This window comes from Microtus oregoni, unplaced genomic scaffold (genome assembly GCF_018167655.1).
Source record: "Microtus oregoni isolate MIOR12 unplaced genomic scaffold, Mior012 000019F_ref0000042, whole genome shotgun sequence".
NCBI lineage: Eukaryota > Metazoa > Chordata > Mammalia > Rodentia > Cricetidae > Microtus > Microtus oregoni.
This window is the reverse complement of record NW_024543078.1, coordinates 6,840,491-6,859,929: the sequence shown is the minus strand read 5'-3', so window position 1 is coordinate 6,859,929 and position 19,439 is coordinate 6,840,491. Positions and strand designations below refer to the sequence as shown.

At 38.3% G+C, this 19,439-nt stretch overlaps 2 pseudogenes; both read left to right on the top strand.

The window, feature by feature from the left end:
* Positions 1 to 10,215: 10,215 nt before the first annotated feature.
* Positions 10,216 to 14,953, top strand: LOC121459808 (annotated as a pseudogene).
* Positions 14,954 to 15,954: 1,001 nt separating this feature from the next.
* Positions 15,955 to 16,824, top strand: LOC121459577 (annotated as a pseudogene).
* The last annotated feature ends 2,615 nt before the right edge of the window (positions 16,825 to 19,439 follow it).

The window sequence follows — 19,439 nt, the reverse complement described above, 5'->3', positions numbered from 1 at the left end:
CCAGAAGGTGAAATTATTTGCCATTCTTATGGTGATAAGGGATTTTATAGAATTTCTTAATATACTTACCAAATTACAATATGTGAAAAGGGTTATCTTGCATATTGAAACTGCTGGATTTATACCTATTAATAGAGAATTGACTTCATTTTTTATCCAGGTGCAAGACATGATCAGGAATAGACTTTGTCTTTGTACATAGCACACATTCAATCCCATATGGGTCTGCCAGGTCCTCTAGCACAAGATAATGCAGAAATTGATCAATTATTGATTGGAAACCTGTTGCAGGCCTCTGAAATTGATAAAAAAAAATCACGTCAATAGAAAAGGTTTAAAGAAAGCGTTTTTTATTACATGGCAACAAGCTAAGGAGATTATAAAGAGGTATCCTACTTGCTCTTTCTATAATCTGCTGACAGAAGGAAAAATGATTATCCACTAAGAGGCATCTAGAAAACAAAATATGGCTTATGAATCCAGGTACTGTTTACACTTAAAATTTATACACACACACATATGTGTGCATATCTGGTTTTGAAGTGGCTTTGTACCTCTCTAAATCCAAGCTTGTTGTTAAAATGAACGTTCAGAGTTTCTGTCTCATATCACGAGCCATCTGTTATAAGACAGAAGGAAGACTTTAGAAAATAATTTACCTTCTCCATGCCTATTTTGTCTATATCATATTCTTCATTGTATGTATGTTTATATGAATGATGTTTAAGTTTTCCATGATGAACAATAGATTTTCCTACAGATCCTTTTCCTGCTGTAAACTTAGAGGAAGAAGATGAGGCCCCACAGCAACCATTGCACCTAATTGAGATAACATCGTGATATAGACAGCGCTACTATAAGACCGCTTTTTTGGGTAACAGCTGCTGAAATGATGCACCTTCTTATATTCTGGCAGAACTCCAAATGAAAACTTTGAAAATAAAAACAAAAACAAAAACTAACCAAAACCCATTGACTGCTCAGAAATTGTTTGCAACTATGCTAGACAGTAATTTTGGAGCTTAAGCACCACTTAATTTTTACAGGATTCTTTTCAGAGAATATCACCCCCATGACAGCAGAAGTAATTCTAAAAGATGACATTCCCCTTTCCCCAAAGAATTTGTCCTTAGAGTTGGGAAAACTGTTTAGGGGTTGATATTATTACTCATACAAGACAGAGGGTTGGGGTGAAATCTATATTTGTTCAAAGAAAAGGGGGGGACAGTAATAGTGGGTAATAGAGTGAATCTTGTGACCTATTATTTATGGATAATTTACATTGGTATAGTTTTTGTATATTGATACAAGCTTAAATTGTATTTGTTACTTTTGTTTACATTATTTATACATCTATACAAAGTTCTTTTGTCACATTGTAAGTATGTGTGTTTCTGTCTCGGTTTAGAACATTTTGTATACTGATACAACTTTTAGGGTATATTTTCATATTGTATTATATATGACTGCTACCCCTGATTAAGATACTTATAGATTGTTTATATTTTGAGGTCATCATTCTCATTTGTTACATATTTGTTTACAAATTATTTAATATTCTGACATGAAGTTTTAGTCTTTAAGTTATACAAGTATTAATTATTATAGGTCAACAGTTGTTCATGTTTGTTATACATACAGTCAGATAAATTAGGTTATTTAAATACATAGAGATTATATTATGTTCAGTTAGGTAATCTTCAACCACTTCAAGGATCTGTGGAACATGGCATTTTAATAATTTAGGGTTCTCTTGACATGAGACATGATTGCTTCTGACAGCACCAATCTATTCCCGTGAGAATGTCGAGCACTGAAGACAATCCACTTGGAGTTTGTTTTCTTCTTGGCAAAACTGGCCTTTGGACAAGGAACTGACGCTGCCTCAACTACTGACAAGTTACATAGTATCCGAAAATGGATAAGAAGAACTGTCAAATCTTACTAAGACAGGGTAAGAGGGTTTTGAAAACTTTCCTGCCTCTGAAATGGTCTGTCAGTTAAGTTAGGCCTTAGCCAAATTTGGTTGCTTCAATGTTGCAAAGTGAGACTTTGGGTGATTGCTCAGTCGGCTAATTATCTCTGTCATATATCACTTGCTTTGGAAGCTACCTGATTGTACTTCCTGCCTGCTCAAGTAATATTATCTCCCTTCTCAGGCCTTTGATGAGGTTGAAGATTAGATAGTCTTAGTTACTGTACTCTTATGATCTAGCCAAGCCTTTCCTATAGAAGACTTAGACTCCATTGTAGTAATAAGGGCAGCGGGGCTGCTTCCCCAGCAACCCAGCTGCCCACACGGCTAGCTTAGCTTATGCCCGAAATAACAACACACAAACTGTATTCATTTAAACACTGATTGGCCCATTCTCTTCTAGGCTAATTCTCACATATTAATTTAGCCCATTTCTAATCATCTGTGTGTAGCACCCCAAGGTGCACTTACCACCGAGATTCTAGCCTAGTCCATCCTGGGTCAGAGCTTCATCCCAGGAGCGGGGCATGGCGTCTCTCTCAGGCGTCTGCTCCCGAGAGGAGAGCTGTCGAGACTCTGAGGTCATTTCCTCTTCCTCCCAGTATCCTGTTCTGTTTACTCCTCCCACCTATCCTCTAACCAATAAAATGGACCAAGGCAGTTCCTTTAATAGCCAATGACCTTCCTCCCTCATTTCCCCTTTTTCGATTTAAACAAAAAAAAAAAGCTTTAACTTTAACATAGCAAAATTACATATAACAAAACAGTTATCAAGTAAAAGTTACAATAATCTTTATCATAACTAAGGAAAACTATAACTATATCTAACTATTCTTAACTCCATCAAAGACTCCAGAAAGATACAATACTACCTAAGCAAACAAGAAAAAAGCAACTTTTAAACTCTAGAAATGACAGAGACAACTTGCTGCCTGGACAGTCACCCAAAGTTCCTCTGTACCGTTGGGGCATCCATCTTCAGCCTTCAGGCCCATGCTATCCAGCAGACATTTCCATAAAGCAGGAAAATTCAAAGTCACTTCAGTCACTATCTGTTGTGTCCTGCAGAATGTCTTGCAGACTCTTTCATGAATCAGGAACCCCAAAAGATCATCTCACCTTAGGTAAGTTCAGTAGTCCTCTCTCTGCGGATTCTCTGTGTCCAGTTTATGCAATAGTCCAGGCAAGAGCACTTTCTTGCCCAAATGGCTATCAAACTCCATAAGGTGCCTCTTCGATGCCCATCTTCCTCTTGAAGTACATTGGTGCTGCCAGGAGCAGAGTGTCTCATTGTCATGAAAAGTCCTCAGTTATTAAAACATTTAAAATGCCATATTCTGCAGACTTTGAGAGATATGAAGAATGTCTATCTAAAATATATCTCTATATATCTAGAAAATCTAACTAACATGACTACAAGCTTTACTATTATCGATGATTATCCATTAACAACCTATATTTCTTCATTATACAGTACATATTTAAATGAACTACACAATCACAATACCTTAATCAAAATCAGAAACACTTATACATATAACAAAATTGACCTTAAATCTCTATCAATAAAGCAAAATCTATACTAATGTAAATTATTCATACCTATATCATATCCCCCTTAAAATGTAAAAGGACATTTATAAACCATATTTGGGAACATGGGCGCAGTTTTTTCTCTCGAAACTGCTTCCTGCTGAATGGGGGCATCATTAATTAGGTCTTTCATGGTATAACCTGTGTGCTAGTTTCATCTCAGTTGGCAGTTGAGCGCAGCAATTTTTTGAAGGCGTGCACAGGAACCATTCAGGAGGACGTGGTCCGTCATACCAAATTGGAATAGAAGAAATGAACAGCGTCTCATCCTCTGTGAAAACAAAATAAGAAACTCCTTTCCAAAGTATCATATCCTTAGATCCAAATTCAAAATATCTATGTTGGATTAGTTCAGCAGTATTTATAAATAAATATCTTTTAGCATCTGTTGCTCCTTCCTCAGCATTCAAATAATTCAAAGAGAGCATAATAACATACAGTATCAAGATTCTCTGTGTATTTTTCATCTTTGTACAGCTTTGTTTTAACCTCTATTTCGTTTATTTTTACTTTTAACTCTTTGCTTTTTGAGACAGGTTCTCTGTATCTTTGACCTGAAGTAACTCTGTTGACCAGGCTGTCTTTGAACTCTCAGAGATCCACCTGTCTCTGCCTCCCAGGCATTGGGATTAAAGGTGTAAGCTACTACACCTTGAACTCACAGAGATCTGTTTGCCTCTGCCTTCTAGGCACTGGGATTAAAGGCGTGTGCTGCCACACACAACAACTCTCTTCCTTTTTTTGTTTTTTTTACTTTAAGAACTTCAACTTTTAGTCTGCATATATTTTTAACACACTGTAAACCATTTAAAAAATTTCTTTGTTTTTGAATCTCTCTTTACTGTATATCTCTCTTTTTCTGACCACATGAGTCTTTAATTTACCAAGCAATATCAGTAGGATTAAAGGCATGGCTTTGCCAGCTAGATCCAGTCCATTCCTTAGCTTTCCAGCCTCATGGCGGATATACAGGCTGCAGCCATGTTTATAGCCTCTATGGCGTTTCAAGGTCCCTGCCAGCCAGCGAGCTACAACAGACAACACTCAAGTCCTCTCTCGGTAGCCAGCCCTCCTGCCTCAAACAGTCAGAGTTTTCCCTGGCAGGATAGCCCAGAAAGCCGGCATTTTTAAATGGCACAGCTTTTTTCCTGCTACGGCTGAAAACCGAAAAGCATGCGTTCAGCTTTTCGTCAACACCGTTTAAGTGTTTTGTGGCAGGACCTCTTAAGAGCTGCAGGGTTTTGCAGCTGAAGCTGAGACAGGAAACCGCTCTTAGATGAGGCACTTGCTTGCCTCTAGCAAGCAGAGCAGACCCGAGAACACAGCGAGTCTAGTTGCCATCAAACAAATCGTAGCACTTTACTCCAAATGCTCTATTCAAAAGCTCTGTCTCCCGCAGGATCCAGACAGAGATCACAATGGCGGCACAGCCCCAGGAAGTCGCGATTTAAAATGACACAGCATGTTTTCTGCTACTGTTGCCGAATCAGGAAATCTCTCTACAGCATGCCACCAACAGCAAAAATCTGTGTTAAACTCTCTCTCCCTTATTTTTAAGCCTTCTCAGGTTTTTTAAGTGGGTTTAGTCCATCACGTTAGGCGCCAATCTGTAGTAATAAGGGCGGCGGGGCTGCGACCCCAGCACCCCAGCCGCCCGCATGGCTAGCTTAGCTTATGCCCGAAATAACAACACACAAACTGTATTCATTTAAACACTGATTGGCCCATTCTCTTCTAGGCTAATTCTCACATATTAATTTAGCCCATTTCTAATCATCTGTGTGTAGCACCCCAAGGTGCGCTTACCACCGAGATTCTAGCCTAGTCCATCCTGGGTCAGAGCTTCATCCCAGGAGCGGGGCATGGCGTCTCTCTCAGGCGTCTGCTCCCGAGAGGAGAGCTGTCGAGACTCTGAGCTCACTTCCTCTTCCTCCCAGTATCCTGTTCTGTTTACTCCTCCCACCTATCCTCTAACCAATAAAATGGGCCAAGGCAGTTCCTTTATTAGCCAATGACCTTCCTCCATCACTCCATAAGATAGAATGTTTATTAAAACATTTAGCATATGTTCCTTGCTTAATATTGTTTATGCTGGGTGTAATTCTATTTATTCTTGATATCTGTTCCTAGTGTACATAGTTTTGTATTGGGTTTGGAACTCTCTTATTTAAATAAAAAGGGGAGGTAATGTGGGAGCACATTCTGCTCCTTCAGCCAGTAGCCTTTAAGATACCAGCCCATTTGAGCATCTCCATGGGTTTGCCACCATCGATGTGCTGAATCTTCTCTGGTAGGCCATGACCTCATGGTGATACACAGATTAATGAAGAAGGGTTAAATTAATATGTAAGAGTTAGCTAATAACAAGTGAGAGGTAATGGACCAAGCAGTGATTTAATTAATATAGTTTCCGTGTGGTTTTTCCATGCTGCAAGTGCAAACTCTATCTATGGAGCTTTTAATGGCATTTGTAGGCTCAGGTGTTTGTGTGTCTTCTCAGTGTCTGGAGGAAAGAAACTGCGACCATGCCCATGGCTCAATGCTCTCCTCCTGGGCAGTTGGTAGATCAGTTCTACTAGGTGTGCACAAGCAGGAGAGCATGGCAGATTCCTGTCACCATACACAGAGATATTTCTAGGTCGTGCAGTGCGCTGTATGGCAGATTTAGCTATTACTCAGATAAAAAAAGGTTCATTTGCTGCACATTCATTCTCAGAGTTAAAGTGCTAAGTGCAGCTCTTCTGAGACCTGGCAGTAATGGCATGTCTACCATTTTGAAAGTGGAGTGAGGCACAGCCAGTATCCAGAGCAACTGAAACTGATCTGCTTACCATTTTAAAAGCTCTTCCAGACAGTAAAGAATTACAGATAAGGCAATAAAGACAGATTCAGACATAAAAGAAATCTAAATGGGTCACAGTGTTGGATAAATGTATGTAGGCTTAAAAGAGAGAAAAAAGAGTATGCTTGGAAGAGAGAAAAAAACAGAGTTGAAAAAGAAGTGAAAATGTCTTTAAAGAGACAGAGTATAGACAGTCATAGATTAAAAGGAGTAAAGAAAAATAAGCCACGTAATGATGGAAAATACACAAAGAGTTTAGATTATGTATATTAGTGTGTTTTCTTTGAATTTTGTGACTGTGAAAGAGCTAAGTACAGAGAGACATTTCGTTGTATGGACTGTTAAGTTAAACCAACAAAAAGGTCTCTTGATTCAAAAATTTTAGTCTGAGGATATGTTGCTTTGGAAAGGAGGTTCTTCTTTAGTTTTCACAGAAGATGAGAACATGTGGATTGCTTCCAGACCAATATGGTTTAATGGATCAAAACCTCCTGAAAGGTTGCTGTAAACACCCCTCACAAAGAAAATTCTTTTCCCTATAAAATGCAGAAAGGAGTTCGGACAGTACTGTGCCCATATTCTCAAATATTGTTTGTAAATGCTTCTTTACACTTAGAGGGGTTTAAGCTATAGAGGGGGGTAGTTTGCATTTGTATGGATCTTGCTATATTGATTCAAATTTAAGGTAAATTTATTATATATAGCTGATCTTGATTAAGGTATTGTTTTTGCGTAGCTCATTTAAAAATGTAATGTATAATTAAGAAATATATGTTAATAGATTCTTATCTATAATAGTCAAGCTTGTAGTCATGTTAGACTTTCTAGATGTACAGAGATGTATTTCTGTTAGATAGGTATTTTTCAGATCTTTCAGAAACATTTAAAATGTAAATGAACTTAAGATTTTTCATGACAGTGAGATACATCTGCTCCTGGCAGCATCAGCTTCTTTAAGAAAATGATGGGCATTGAAAAGACTCCTTATGGAGTTTGTTAGTTGAACTGGACATGCAGAACCCATCAAGAAATGACTGCTGAACTTGCCTAAAGGTAAGACGATCCTTTGGAGTTCCTGCTTCATGAAAGAATCTGCAAGACATTCTTCAGAATACAGAAGAAGGTGACTGGCAAACTACCAATATAGGCAGAATTGTCTTTGAAATTTCATGCTTCATGAAAAAGTCTGCTGGATACTATCGGCCTATAGGCTGAAGATGGATGCCACAATGATAGAGAAGAACTTTGGTAACTGACCAGACAGTGAGATGTCTCTGTCATTTCTAGAGTTTTGGAAGTTGTTTACAATGTACTTCCTATTTTCTTAGGTAATATTCTATCTTTCTGGAGTCTTTGATATAGTTGAAGAAAAAATAGATAGTTATAGTTTTCCTCACTTATGATAACAGGTAAAGTAAATATAAATATTGTAATTCTTGCTTGATACCTGTTTTGTTATATGTAATTTTATTATGTTAAAGTTAAACGGTATTTTAAAGTTAATAAACAATATGTTCATTCCCCAAAGATTAATTCATTCTAGAAACCTCCATGATATGTAGCCATAGCCAATTTGCACTGTTTTGTATGTGGTCATGAACCATACCTATCACACAGGAAAGCTTTTCCGATGAACATAGTTTAACTTATAATTTAATCTTACTTATCATGTACTTCCAGGGAATAAACATGTATCACTTTTGTCTATTAAATTTAGTATTAAAAAAGATTATTGGATACTAATCGTTACAATGAAATTGACTGAAAACAGGTGTGATACTCATTTGAAAGAGCCACTTGGCAAGATCATCAAAACAGGTAGGATTACAAAGAAAGCTGAGACCCTGGAGCCACCTAGCTGTATGACTCTGAGTTATTTTACTTGTCCGCCACTATTTGGTATTTATGAGAACAAATAAAATACCACATATGTAATAAATACATTTATTTAGCTAAATATATTTCTACATATTTAAATACGCTCATTCAAATAAATATAAAGTATATATATACATATGTATTAAAATATATATTAAAACTTTCAGACTTTTTATTCAGTAATATATTCTTTGGAAATTTGTCCAAAAGATTTAAAGTAAATTTCAATCCATTTGTAGAAATGTTTTTATCAGTATTCTCCTCCAAAAGATTCAAAGTAAATTTCAGTCCATTTGTAGAAAAGTTTTTATCAGTATTCTCTATAGCAGACATTAGAAACAAACTAAATACTCAACACAAAAAAACAGGTGATAAGCATAATATATTACAGTCATCAAAAACTAAATTTGAATTACATGCTCATATTTTTAAAAATGTTCATAATGTCAAATTTAAAAAGAATAATAAGCATATATGTTCACTGTGCACATAACTGAAAAAGAAGGCATATAGTAATAAAGTTATTCTCCATTTGAACTTGGCATTATATTATTTATAAAACTATAAACATTGAAATGTTTTCAATAATAATAATATGGAATCTAGAAAAGAACAAGATTTTTAAATCAAATAAATACAAAATATCTAATCTAAATTCATGTGAGAACAACTACTTCTCAAGACATCTAAAACTTGACAAATGTGGTAGCTTATACCTTTAATCCCAACACTTGAGAGGCAGAGGCATTTGGATCTCTGCGAGTTGCAGCCAGCCTGGTCTCCTTAGCAAATTCAAGGTAGGTCAGAGCTGCATATTGAGACCCAGTCTCAGAAAGAAAAAAATTATCTAATGATATTTAAAAAAAAACTGAAAAAAGCTTATAGTGTATACAAGCCTAGAAAAATCTAGGTATGGGACAAAGTTATTTTTAAGCAAATTATACACTAAATGCTCATCAATCTCTAAACGCTTTTCAGAAGTATGTTTAAATTCAAGCAATAGGCCTAATCATTAATTTGAGGGAAGTATAATAAGAGTATAAAATTCCTTAAAACTCTATAATGCAGGTGTAATGACATATTTATTGTTAATATAAACTTATCCTAAGTTTCCAGATTTTTCAAACATTTGTAGATCCATTCATCCCTCTACAATGCCACAAGAAAAATTCCCAGAACACTGCTTAACCTTACATGTTCCAAGTTTAACTATAAAATTACTTTCGCCCAATGTATTTTCTCTCTATTTGTATACTATATAACATGCTTAATAAGCAAGCCCCAAACTTCTCCCAATTACTGTATTCACACTGTCTAGGTTAAATGAAGAAAGAGCACACTCTCAAAAGGCTTATGGCCAATGCTACTATATGTCATCCCTTTCCATCAAAAGTACCATTCCGAAGGAAAAGACTGAAGAATCACAGAATGTTGTCAGCACTCTCTGAGAATCTGGGACAATTACTGTAAAGCTCTCAAACACAAAGGCATGCTCAGAGATGAAAGCAACCTTAGTGCTCTATATGACCTTGATCATTGCATGCCATTTGAGCATAGCAAATTCTCCTAGTCAGGTAACCACAGGTTAAAATATAAATAATATGGGCAAATCTATATATTTTTCTTAAAATACATATTTCTCTCTATCTCAAGGCCTGATGACAAATTTGGGAAACACTTCAGATCCTAGCAGGAAAAAAAGTCTATCCTGCAGACACAAACACCAAGAATCAAGTGTGACATACAGAGACAGCTCATCACCTAAACGGTGAACAATCTGAGTAAGTGACTCATCTGAGCAAGAGAGAGATTTAAAGGCTAAAGCCCAGTAAAAACCTTTCTCGGGGGACCGGGATCATGGGTGAGGCAGCGGTGGAGGCAGTGGAGGCTTGGCAGGCAGGTTAAAGCTTCAGGGGCAGCCTCCGCCATGACCCTGCTGGAGGTGAACAATCGCATCATCGAGGAGATCTCACTCTCCTTCCAGAACACGGCCTTTGGAAACAAACCAGAAGCTGTAGAAGTAACATTTGCAGATTTTGATAGTGTCCTTTATCATATTTCAAAACCAAATGGAGACAAAACAAAGGTGATTGTAGCGGCGAAAATAAACGCAGGCAGATTGTAAAGAAATATATACAGCTTTAATGAAGAAATAAACTTACAGAACCGAGGTTCCCACGTAGCACAGGAAGCAGGAAAAGGGACTCACAGGCTCCTACAAGCTCAATTTATCAGTCAACATTCGCCCGAGGCAAGCCCGCCCCTAAGGGGCTGGCTTAACCCTACAGGTGATGGTCAGTATTCCTTTGAAATTCTACAAGGAACTTCAGGCACATGGTGCTGATGACTTATTAAAGAGAGTATATGGGAGTTTCTTGGTAAACCCAGAATTGGGATACAATGTTTCTTTGCTATATGACCTTGAAAATCTGCCTGCATCCAAGGATTCTATCGTGTAGCAGGCTGGCATGTTGAAGCAAAATTGCTTTGCCTCTGTCTTTGAGAAATACTTCCAGTTCTGAAGGCGTAAGTCACAAACAATGCCACACCAGTTTGGAATTATGATTAATAGGGTGGTATTTATTTAATGGGGAAAAAACTTACAGATCACCGTCCAAGACAACAGCCCTCTACGCAACAAGGAAGGGAGTCTAATCGCCAGCGGAGCAGGAAGTGAAGAGAGAGAGGGAAGTGGCTGCTTTTTTAAATGGAGAGAGACCACGCCCCAGTGGGCTGGTATCTCAGCGGCTATAGGCTGGAGGAGTGGGAGGACCTCCGCAACACCTCCCCCTTTTGTTTAAATAAGAGAGTTCTAAACCTACTATGAAATTATATACAATAAGTACAAATATCCTATTCTAACTAGCTTAGGTCTTGTATAATAAATAACTTGGCCAAGTCATGAGAAAAAGTAACTACATTTATATAGTCTTCAACCCCATCGAAGATCTGAGAAGGGAAATAATGTTACCTGGGTAATTAGGAAGTTCAGTAAAACAACTTCCAAAACATGCAACAAATCACAGAGACAACTAGCTACCTGGGCAATCACCCAAAGTCACGTTAGCAGCGTTGAAGCAACCAACTTTGGCTAAGGCCTAACATAACTGACATACCATTTTCAAAGGCAAGCAACTTTTTCAAAACTATCTTACCCTGTCTTGGCAGGATATGACAGTCCTGTTTTATCCATTGATGCATGCTCTGTATCTCTGTCAGTGGTTGAGGTATGGGCATTTCTTTGCCCAAAGGCCAGTTCTGCCAAAAAGAAAGGCTCCAGGTGGAGTGTCTTTGGTGCTCAACATTCTCTCGGGAATAGAGTGGTGTTGCCAGGAGCAATTGTGTCTCACTACCACAAAACTCTGAGTTAGAATAAAGGCCATTTTCTACAGCTCTTTGAAGAAGTTGAAGATTATCTATCTCTACTGAATATAATCTCTATATATCTAAAGAACCAGATTAGTCTAATTATAAATGACAAACTTAGATGACTATTAATCTATATAATTCTCAATATCTATCTAACTTAAAGGCTAAGACAATTAACAACTGTGAAACAAATGAGGACAATGACCTCCAAATATAAACAATGTACAAATATACATTGCAGTAGGTAAATATATATCATACACAAACATTATATAAGTATCTTAATCAGAGGTATAAATGTACACTGCAATATGGTAAATATATACAATATATATATATATATATCAATACAATATATGTCAATACATAAAAAATGTTTTAAACAGAGGTAGAAACATGCATGCATACAGTAGTCAATATAATTTAACTTTGTATCAATATACAAGAATCTATACCAATATATTTGTCTAAAAACAGTAACTCACAATTACAAATCTATTATCCCATCATCCCTCTTTTTTTTTTTCAAAATGATCCCTGAGCTTATAAAATTCCTTCCCCAACCCTCAATCATATACCAATTATAATCAACCCCTAAATGATGTCCCTAAACCCAAGGGCAAACTTTACTGGGAGAGGGGACGTCATCCTCTAGAATTACTTCCAGCTGTCATAGGGGCGACGTTCTTTCTGGTGGATCCTTTGAAAATAAAATGATGGTTAAATTTCAAGATCAATGTCTTTTAAAATTGCCAATAGTCTCTGAGTATTTTGTGCAGGTCTGGCCAAAATGTTGTATAAGATGTGCACCATTTCAGCTAACCAAGTTGGAACTATCTTGTGCAGCTGGTTCCCAAAGCAGGTCTTGTAGTACCGCTATCACTATCATGACGTCATTTCAACCAGGTGGAGTTGTTGTTATGGGGCCCCATCTTCTTCCTGGAAACTTCAAATGTCACTTCAGGAAAAACTCATTGTTCATTGTGAAAAACTTAAACATTAATCATATAGACATATATAGACACACACACACACACACACACACACACACACACACACATATATATATATTCACTAAAAGGCATGATAGATATATTCAATGAAAAGTATGATAGATATGAAGAAAAGCAAAGATGTTTTCTAAACTCATATTTCTTTCTGTCCCATATCATGGCTCTTGACATGAGACAGAAACTCCAGAAACTCTGGGTTTTTCTCTTACTAACTGGCTTGGGATTGGAGAGGGACTGAGCCAGAGTCCAACTTCAAAACCAGCTTTATAAATTTAGAAATATGGTTTAATATATTTTACTTACACAACTCATTCAGTTTTCTTGATAATTCCTATTGGGCAGGTATTTTTCCATCTGTCAGTATCCAAACATCCAGGGTCGCTTGAATTTTTCAAAGATGAGTGTTTTCCTGTGGAGATAAGAACAGAACCCTGCCCCCATTTTATGTTTTTCTTACCACCTGTATGAATATCATCATTATGGATGAGTTGTCATTTCTCCTTTCCAAGAGGCTTCTCTTCCTCAAATGGAAACTTTATTAATTTTGATGGTATCCACAATTTTTCTTCTCCTGTGGAAACAAGAGCAAAACCCCTTCCCCAATGTAGCACATCTCCTGGCTTCCATTGAGAGGTCAGCTCATCTTTGAAATAAATCAGTTGATTTAGTTCAGCAGACTTTTCCATTATCCAATGTCTTTCTGCTGCTGTCGTTCCTTTCTCATTAGCGTTAAGAAAATTCAAGGTTAATAAAGCATTATGTAATCTACTTCTGGGGGTATTTTCGGTCCCTTTCTGTTTGTTCAGCATATCCTTTATAGTACGATTTGATCTTTCAAATCCTACGGCCTGACCTGTAGGATTATTTGGTACACCTGTAATGTGTTTTATATTATAATAATTAAAAAAGCATTTCATTTTTTTAGATACATATGCTGGACAATTATCTGTCTTTATGTGCAGGTATACCCATGATAGCCATAACTTCCAATAAATGTGTGATTACTGAATCAGCCTTTTCTGAGCTCAGGGCAGTAGCCCATTGAAAACCTGAATATGTGTCTATGGTATGGTGTACATATTTTAATTTACCAAATTCCATAAAGTGGAACACATCCATCTGCCAGATTTCATTTCTCTTAGTACCCTTTGGGTTACTCCCTGCAGGCAATGGTGTTTGATTATAGAAAGAACAAGTAGGACATCTCTTTATAATGTCCTTAGCTGTTGCCAAGTAGTGGAAAATTCTTTCTTTAGGCCTTTACTATTGACATGATGCTTCTTATGAAATTCTGAGGCCTGCAACACACTTCCAATCAATAATTGATAAATCTCAGCATTGCCTTGGGCTAGAGGACCAGGCAGACCTGTATGGGACCACATGTGTGTTATGTACATCGGACAAAGCCTGTTCCTGATTATGTCTTGTACCTGGATAAACAATGAAGTCAACTCTGTGTCATCTGGTATAAATTCAGCGGTTTCAATATGCAAGATAACTCTTTCTGCATATTGTGAATCTGTAACTATATTAAGAGGTTCTTTAAAATCCCTTAGCACCATAAGAATGGCATATAATTCTGCCTTCTGGACAGAATTATAAGGGCTTTGTTCCACCTTACTCAATTCATCTGACTTGTAACCTGCTTTCCCTGATTTATTTGCATCAGTATAGAACGTATGGGCTCCAGTTATTGGAGCATCACGTACAATTCTAGGAAGAATCCAAGAAGTTCTTATTATGAGGTTAAGTCTACCAGTTTTGGGATAGTTGCTATTAATTTCTCCCAAAAAATTAGCACAAGAAGAGGACAAGGAAGGAGGGAACAGAGTGGTTATCCATTGTCTGTTGAATCTAAAAAAGGCAGAGTCACAGTAGTCTTCAGCACAGTGTTTAAGGATGATGACGATGTTGTCATTGGAAAGGTCTTCATGCAAGAGTTCAAAGAAGGACGAAGAGACCAGCCCCCCAGGTCCTTTTTAACCACAGGAAACCTCCTCTAGAGCTGAAAGACACAGATGCTGCCGTGGGTGACAACACTGGCTACATCACCTTCGTGCTCTCCCCTCACCACACCAATGCCACTGCTCGAGACAACACCATCAACCTGATCCACACGTTCTGGGACTATCTGCACTACCACATTAAGTACTCAAGGCCTATATTCATACACGAATGCGAGCAAAACCATCTGACTTCCTTAAGGTGCTCAATCGTGCACACCCAGATGCAGAGAAAAAAGTAATGAAAACATTCATGGGGAAGACATTTTCATCCCGCTAACACTTGGAAACTGAGGAAGAAGCTCTGTTGATGGAAGGCTGGACCGTTTGCTACTGGATAATTGTAGCCCTTCATGTTGCACCTCTCCAGGTTCTTAAGGGATTCTCCGTTTGGGTTCCATTTTGTACGAGTTTGGCAAATAATCTGCAGAAACGAACTGTGCTTGCAAGGACTTCACAGTTCCCAAGAATTTAAGAAAAGAAAAAAATTTCCACTTGATCAACTTATTTCCCTTCTTTTATTTTTCCCTTTCTCACTCCCCTTCCTTTTTCCCTTTTCCAAGCTGTTTGCTTTGCAATATGTTACTGGTAATGAGTTGCAGATAATGCAATCTTAACTTGTATTCTTCTAAGTATTTGAGTTCAAAACTCCTGTATCTAAAGAAATACAGTTGGGGTCATTAATAAAGAAAATCTTTCTATCTCAAAAAAAAAATCAAAACAAGACAAAAACCCTTTCTGAAGGCTATTTTTTCACCACTGTGGTGCTTCATGTTAGAAACAGACAAAAATATGGTATCTACAAGAAAGAAAACTCAGGTTGCCAGACTTGGTGACAAGTGTTTTTTTTATCTAGTCATCTGTCTGGGACAGTGAAAATGTTTGGACAGACTTAAGTTATATCACAGCTAGCTATCCATAACAATGAGTTCAAGAAAGTCAATGAAATTTGTAGTATGTTAGTAGCCACTTCTGCAGCATTAAAATGATAGCATCTATGGCCACAGGAGTCAGGGGTGGGGTTACAAGGAGAACTGGAGATAGAAAGCACCAATCTGTTAGTGATGTATTGTGGATATTCCTGAACTGAGAGATATTACCATTCCTTAGTGGTCGGGGATGTCACCAATTTTTGTCAGGAAGCCATAAATAAATAGACTTAGGAGGGCGGAGGAAGATGGCAGTGGGGGCTAGGTGAGGAGTTGGCAGTGATGAGGGGCTCAGGCACGAGGATGTGGGATGGAGGGGAAGGAGGAGACGGTGTCCCAACGCCATGGGAGAATGACCGGGCTGTGGGAGCTGGTGTGGCAGGTGCTGCAAGTGCTGCTCTACCTGCAGAGTGCTCACTTCCTGGCTCTGCCTTTGCTTCCCCTGGAACTGGATCTGGAGCAGCTGCTGTTGTGCTGCCTCCACTGTGGTCCTAGTGCTGCTGGGCTTCAAGCTGAGCAAGCCCTGGCCATTGGCAGGAACCAGCATCATCACCTGCACCCTCACTGGGCCCCAGGCTGGCTGTCACCCCACCCAGGCTGTGCTGGTCTTCGGAGGGCGGGTCCCTGCAGAAGCAGCTACTGTGTATGGGCCTGGTGGTCACTAAGGAGGACCATGAGCCCAGCTTCTCAGACACCGTGAGCCTCAGTGGTGTGGTGTATGGCCTTGGGGATCTCTACATTAGTGTCTAAGACCACCAAGGCCTGTTCAAGAGAAATAACTCCAGATTGATGGATGAAATTGTGCAACAACAATAGGAACTTTTGGGCCGAGATTGTTGCAAATAATAACCAGAATTTGCAAGTAGTAATGACAAAGACCACCAAGTATTAAATTGCCCTTCAGCGGTGAAGGTGCTGTCCCCAGGAGCTGAAAAAGTGTATATTCTGAGAGCTGCTCAGGACTTTTGCTCAGCAGCAGAGGACACCCAGAGATTTGGATGGAGATCTGCTAGACGGCTTACTTAGTTCACATGGTTTCCCTGACCCTGAGTTAGTATTGAAGTTTGGTCCTGTGGACAGCACCTTAGGCTTCCTTCCCTGGCAAATCAGATTGACTGAGATCATCTTTCTGCCTTCTCACCTAAACATCAGTTATGTGGATGTTTTCTCTGCCCTTCATCAGAGTGCCTCGGAAAGTATGGTTCCTGGTTTTGTAATATGACATCAGGCTTTTGTAGAAAAGGACCCAATTGATTCTGATGTTTACAAAGTACCTATAAAACCTTGTACACACCTAGAAAAAAATCTAAGAAACCCAGGACCAAAGCCCCCATGATTTAGGCTTTTGTTATCCAAGTGTACTACAACATAGATGCCAACCTATTGCTCTGAAGGAATAACACACAAAGACAGTAAGAGGAGGCTGCAGAATATGATAAACTTTTCGCCAAGAGAATGAAAGAAGCCAAGGACAGATTGTCAAGAGATATAGGTTGTCCTCACTGATAGTTTCTACGTCTAAATCTCAGACCAGTCAAAAGTAAGATTACTGGGGCCAGAGAGATGGCTCAGCAGTTAAGAAGATTGGCTGCTACACCAGAGGACCCAGGTTCGATTCCCAGTATAGCAGCTAACAATGATCCGCAGCTCCAGTTCCCTTTTCTGGTCTCTGTGGACATTATGTGAATGCAGTGCATAGACTACATGCAGGCAAAATACCCATGTACATTAAAAAGTAATAAAAAAGTACCTGAAACCAAGGTTTTATTGTAAGGGTTATAAAATAATAAATAAATAAAAAGTTTTATACTTAAAACACCTGAAGCAGTTACTTCCTTACTTGATAAGTACAATTTTGAATCTTGAATTATTTCAAAGACATCAGAGTAGGCCTAAGCATTTATATTAATATATTTAAAGCATTTCCCAACATTGTTATACTAAAAGGATAATGCAGTTTCAAGAAGAAAAAGGTAAATATCCTGGTGTTATCAACCTCACTTCCGCTAGATTGAACAACATATCCTGAAGCAGGCCTTTTGTAGATTAGCAACTTAGTGCTAAAAGAGACACCAAGTGTCACTATGAAGAAAAGTCACTTGATTATTAAATATAAGCAAAATGTAACAAATATACTTACTCCTTTTGAAAGCTGTGCACAGAGGGGAACTGAATCCAAAGACCAAGCACATCTGTGCATCTGGGCTGTAACCATTCTGCAGTAACGTTTCCACGCACTCTTCCCATCCTCCAAACACTTCCCAGTAAACAGGGCTCACTTTGTCTGGACCAGCGTCACAAGCCCGGTTAGTAAGCGGTATTAACAAGTCCAAGATCCTTCAAATACACAAATGGGAGGAATATTTACTATAGGAGATTTGTCTGTTGTCCTTGTTCACTATTATTTGTCTTACCACCATCATTACCTATGCTCCCAAATCCAATTTTATGTTTAATATTTCAGAATCTAATAAATCATTAAAAATTAAAAATTGATGACATCTTGATATATGCATGCAAATGGATGGAACTAGAAAAACCAATACTGAGTGAGGTAACCCAGACCCAGATATATAAGCATGGTATGGACTCACTCATATGTTGATACTATCTGTAAAGCAAAAAGTAGTGAGCCTATTGTATGTTGAAAAAAAGAACATAACACACCATATTTTTCAGCCTGAAAAAAACTCCAATCCAAGTGATTCAAAAGCCTCACATAAAACCATATATAGTGAACCTGATAGAAGAAAAGCTAGGGAAGAGCCTGGAATGCATTGCCACAGGAGACTCCTTCCTAAACAAAGCAGTGATGGTGCAGGCACTAAGATCAACAATTCATAAAAGGGACCTCACAAAAACTAAAATCTCCTGGAAAGCAGAGACCACTGGCAGGCAAGAGGACAAAACAACTGCTTACAGCCTGGAAACTGATTTCCCCTAATCATACATCTAACAGTTGGATCAATCACAAATCTAAAAAGACTGCAAGTCCATGTAAAAGTCTGCAAGTCTGCAAGTCTGTGATCCCTGCTGCTGCCAGTTTTGGGGGCAAGGAAGCTTCTTCTGCGTAATGGAGAATGAGAGACATTGAAGGCTGCTGGGACAACCTCTTCCACCGAACAAACAAATCAAAATAAAGACAGTCCAGAGAGGGAGCCTTTGAAGAGAGTCTAAAAATTGTGATAAAGATGCTGTAGGATATAGATCTTCACAAATGATGGGATTTCCTGTGTGACAGGGGGATGGGAAAGGACTCAGCAATCTTTAAGGATATGGCCACTGGGAGTTTGACCATGTTCCAATGAGTATACAAAAACACAAATTTGGCATCCTCTCTCTCTCTCTCTCTCTCTCTCTCTCTCTCTCTCTCTCTCTCTGGAAAGGCATAAAGTGAAAAGGGTAAACCTTGGAGGAATGGGAAGAGAGTGTGAACAGTGTAAATTGATAAAATTCCCAATAATTAACAAACTAATTGTATTGAAGTAAAAAGAACTCAAGACATTAGACATCAAGAAATCCACTTAAAGATGGGGTACAGGGCTGGAGAGATGGCTCAGAGGTTAAGAGCATTGCCTGCTCTTCCAAAGGTCCTGAGTTCAATTCCCAGCAACCACATGGTGGCTCACAACCATCTATAATGAGATCTGGTGCCCTCTTCTGGCATGCAGGCAGGCATGGAAGGAATGTTGTATACATAATAAATAAATAAATAAATATTAAAAAAAATAAAGATGGGATACAGATATAATCATAATTCTCCTTAGAGCAATCTCAAATGGCTGAGAAACACCTAGAGAGATGTTCAAAATTTATAGCAGTTAGTGAAATGTAAAA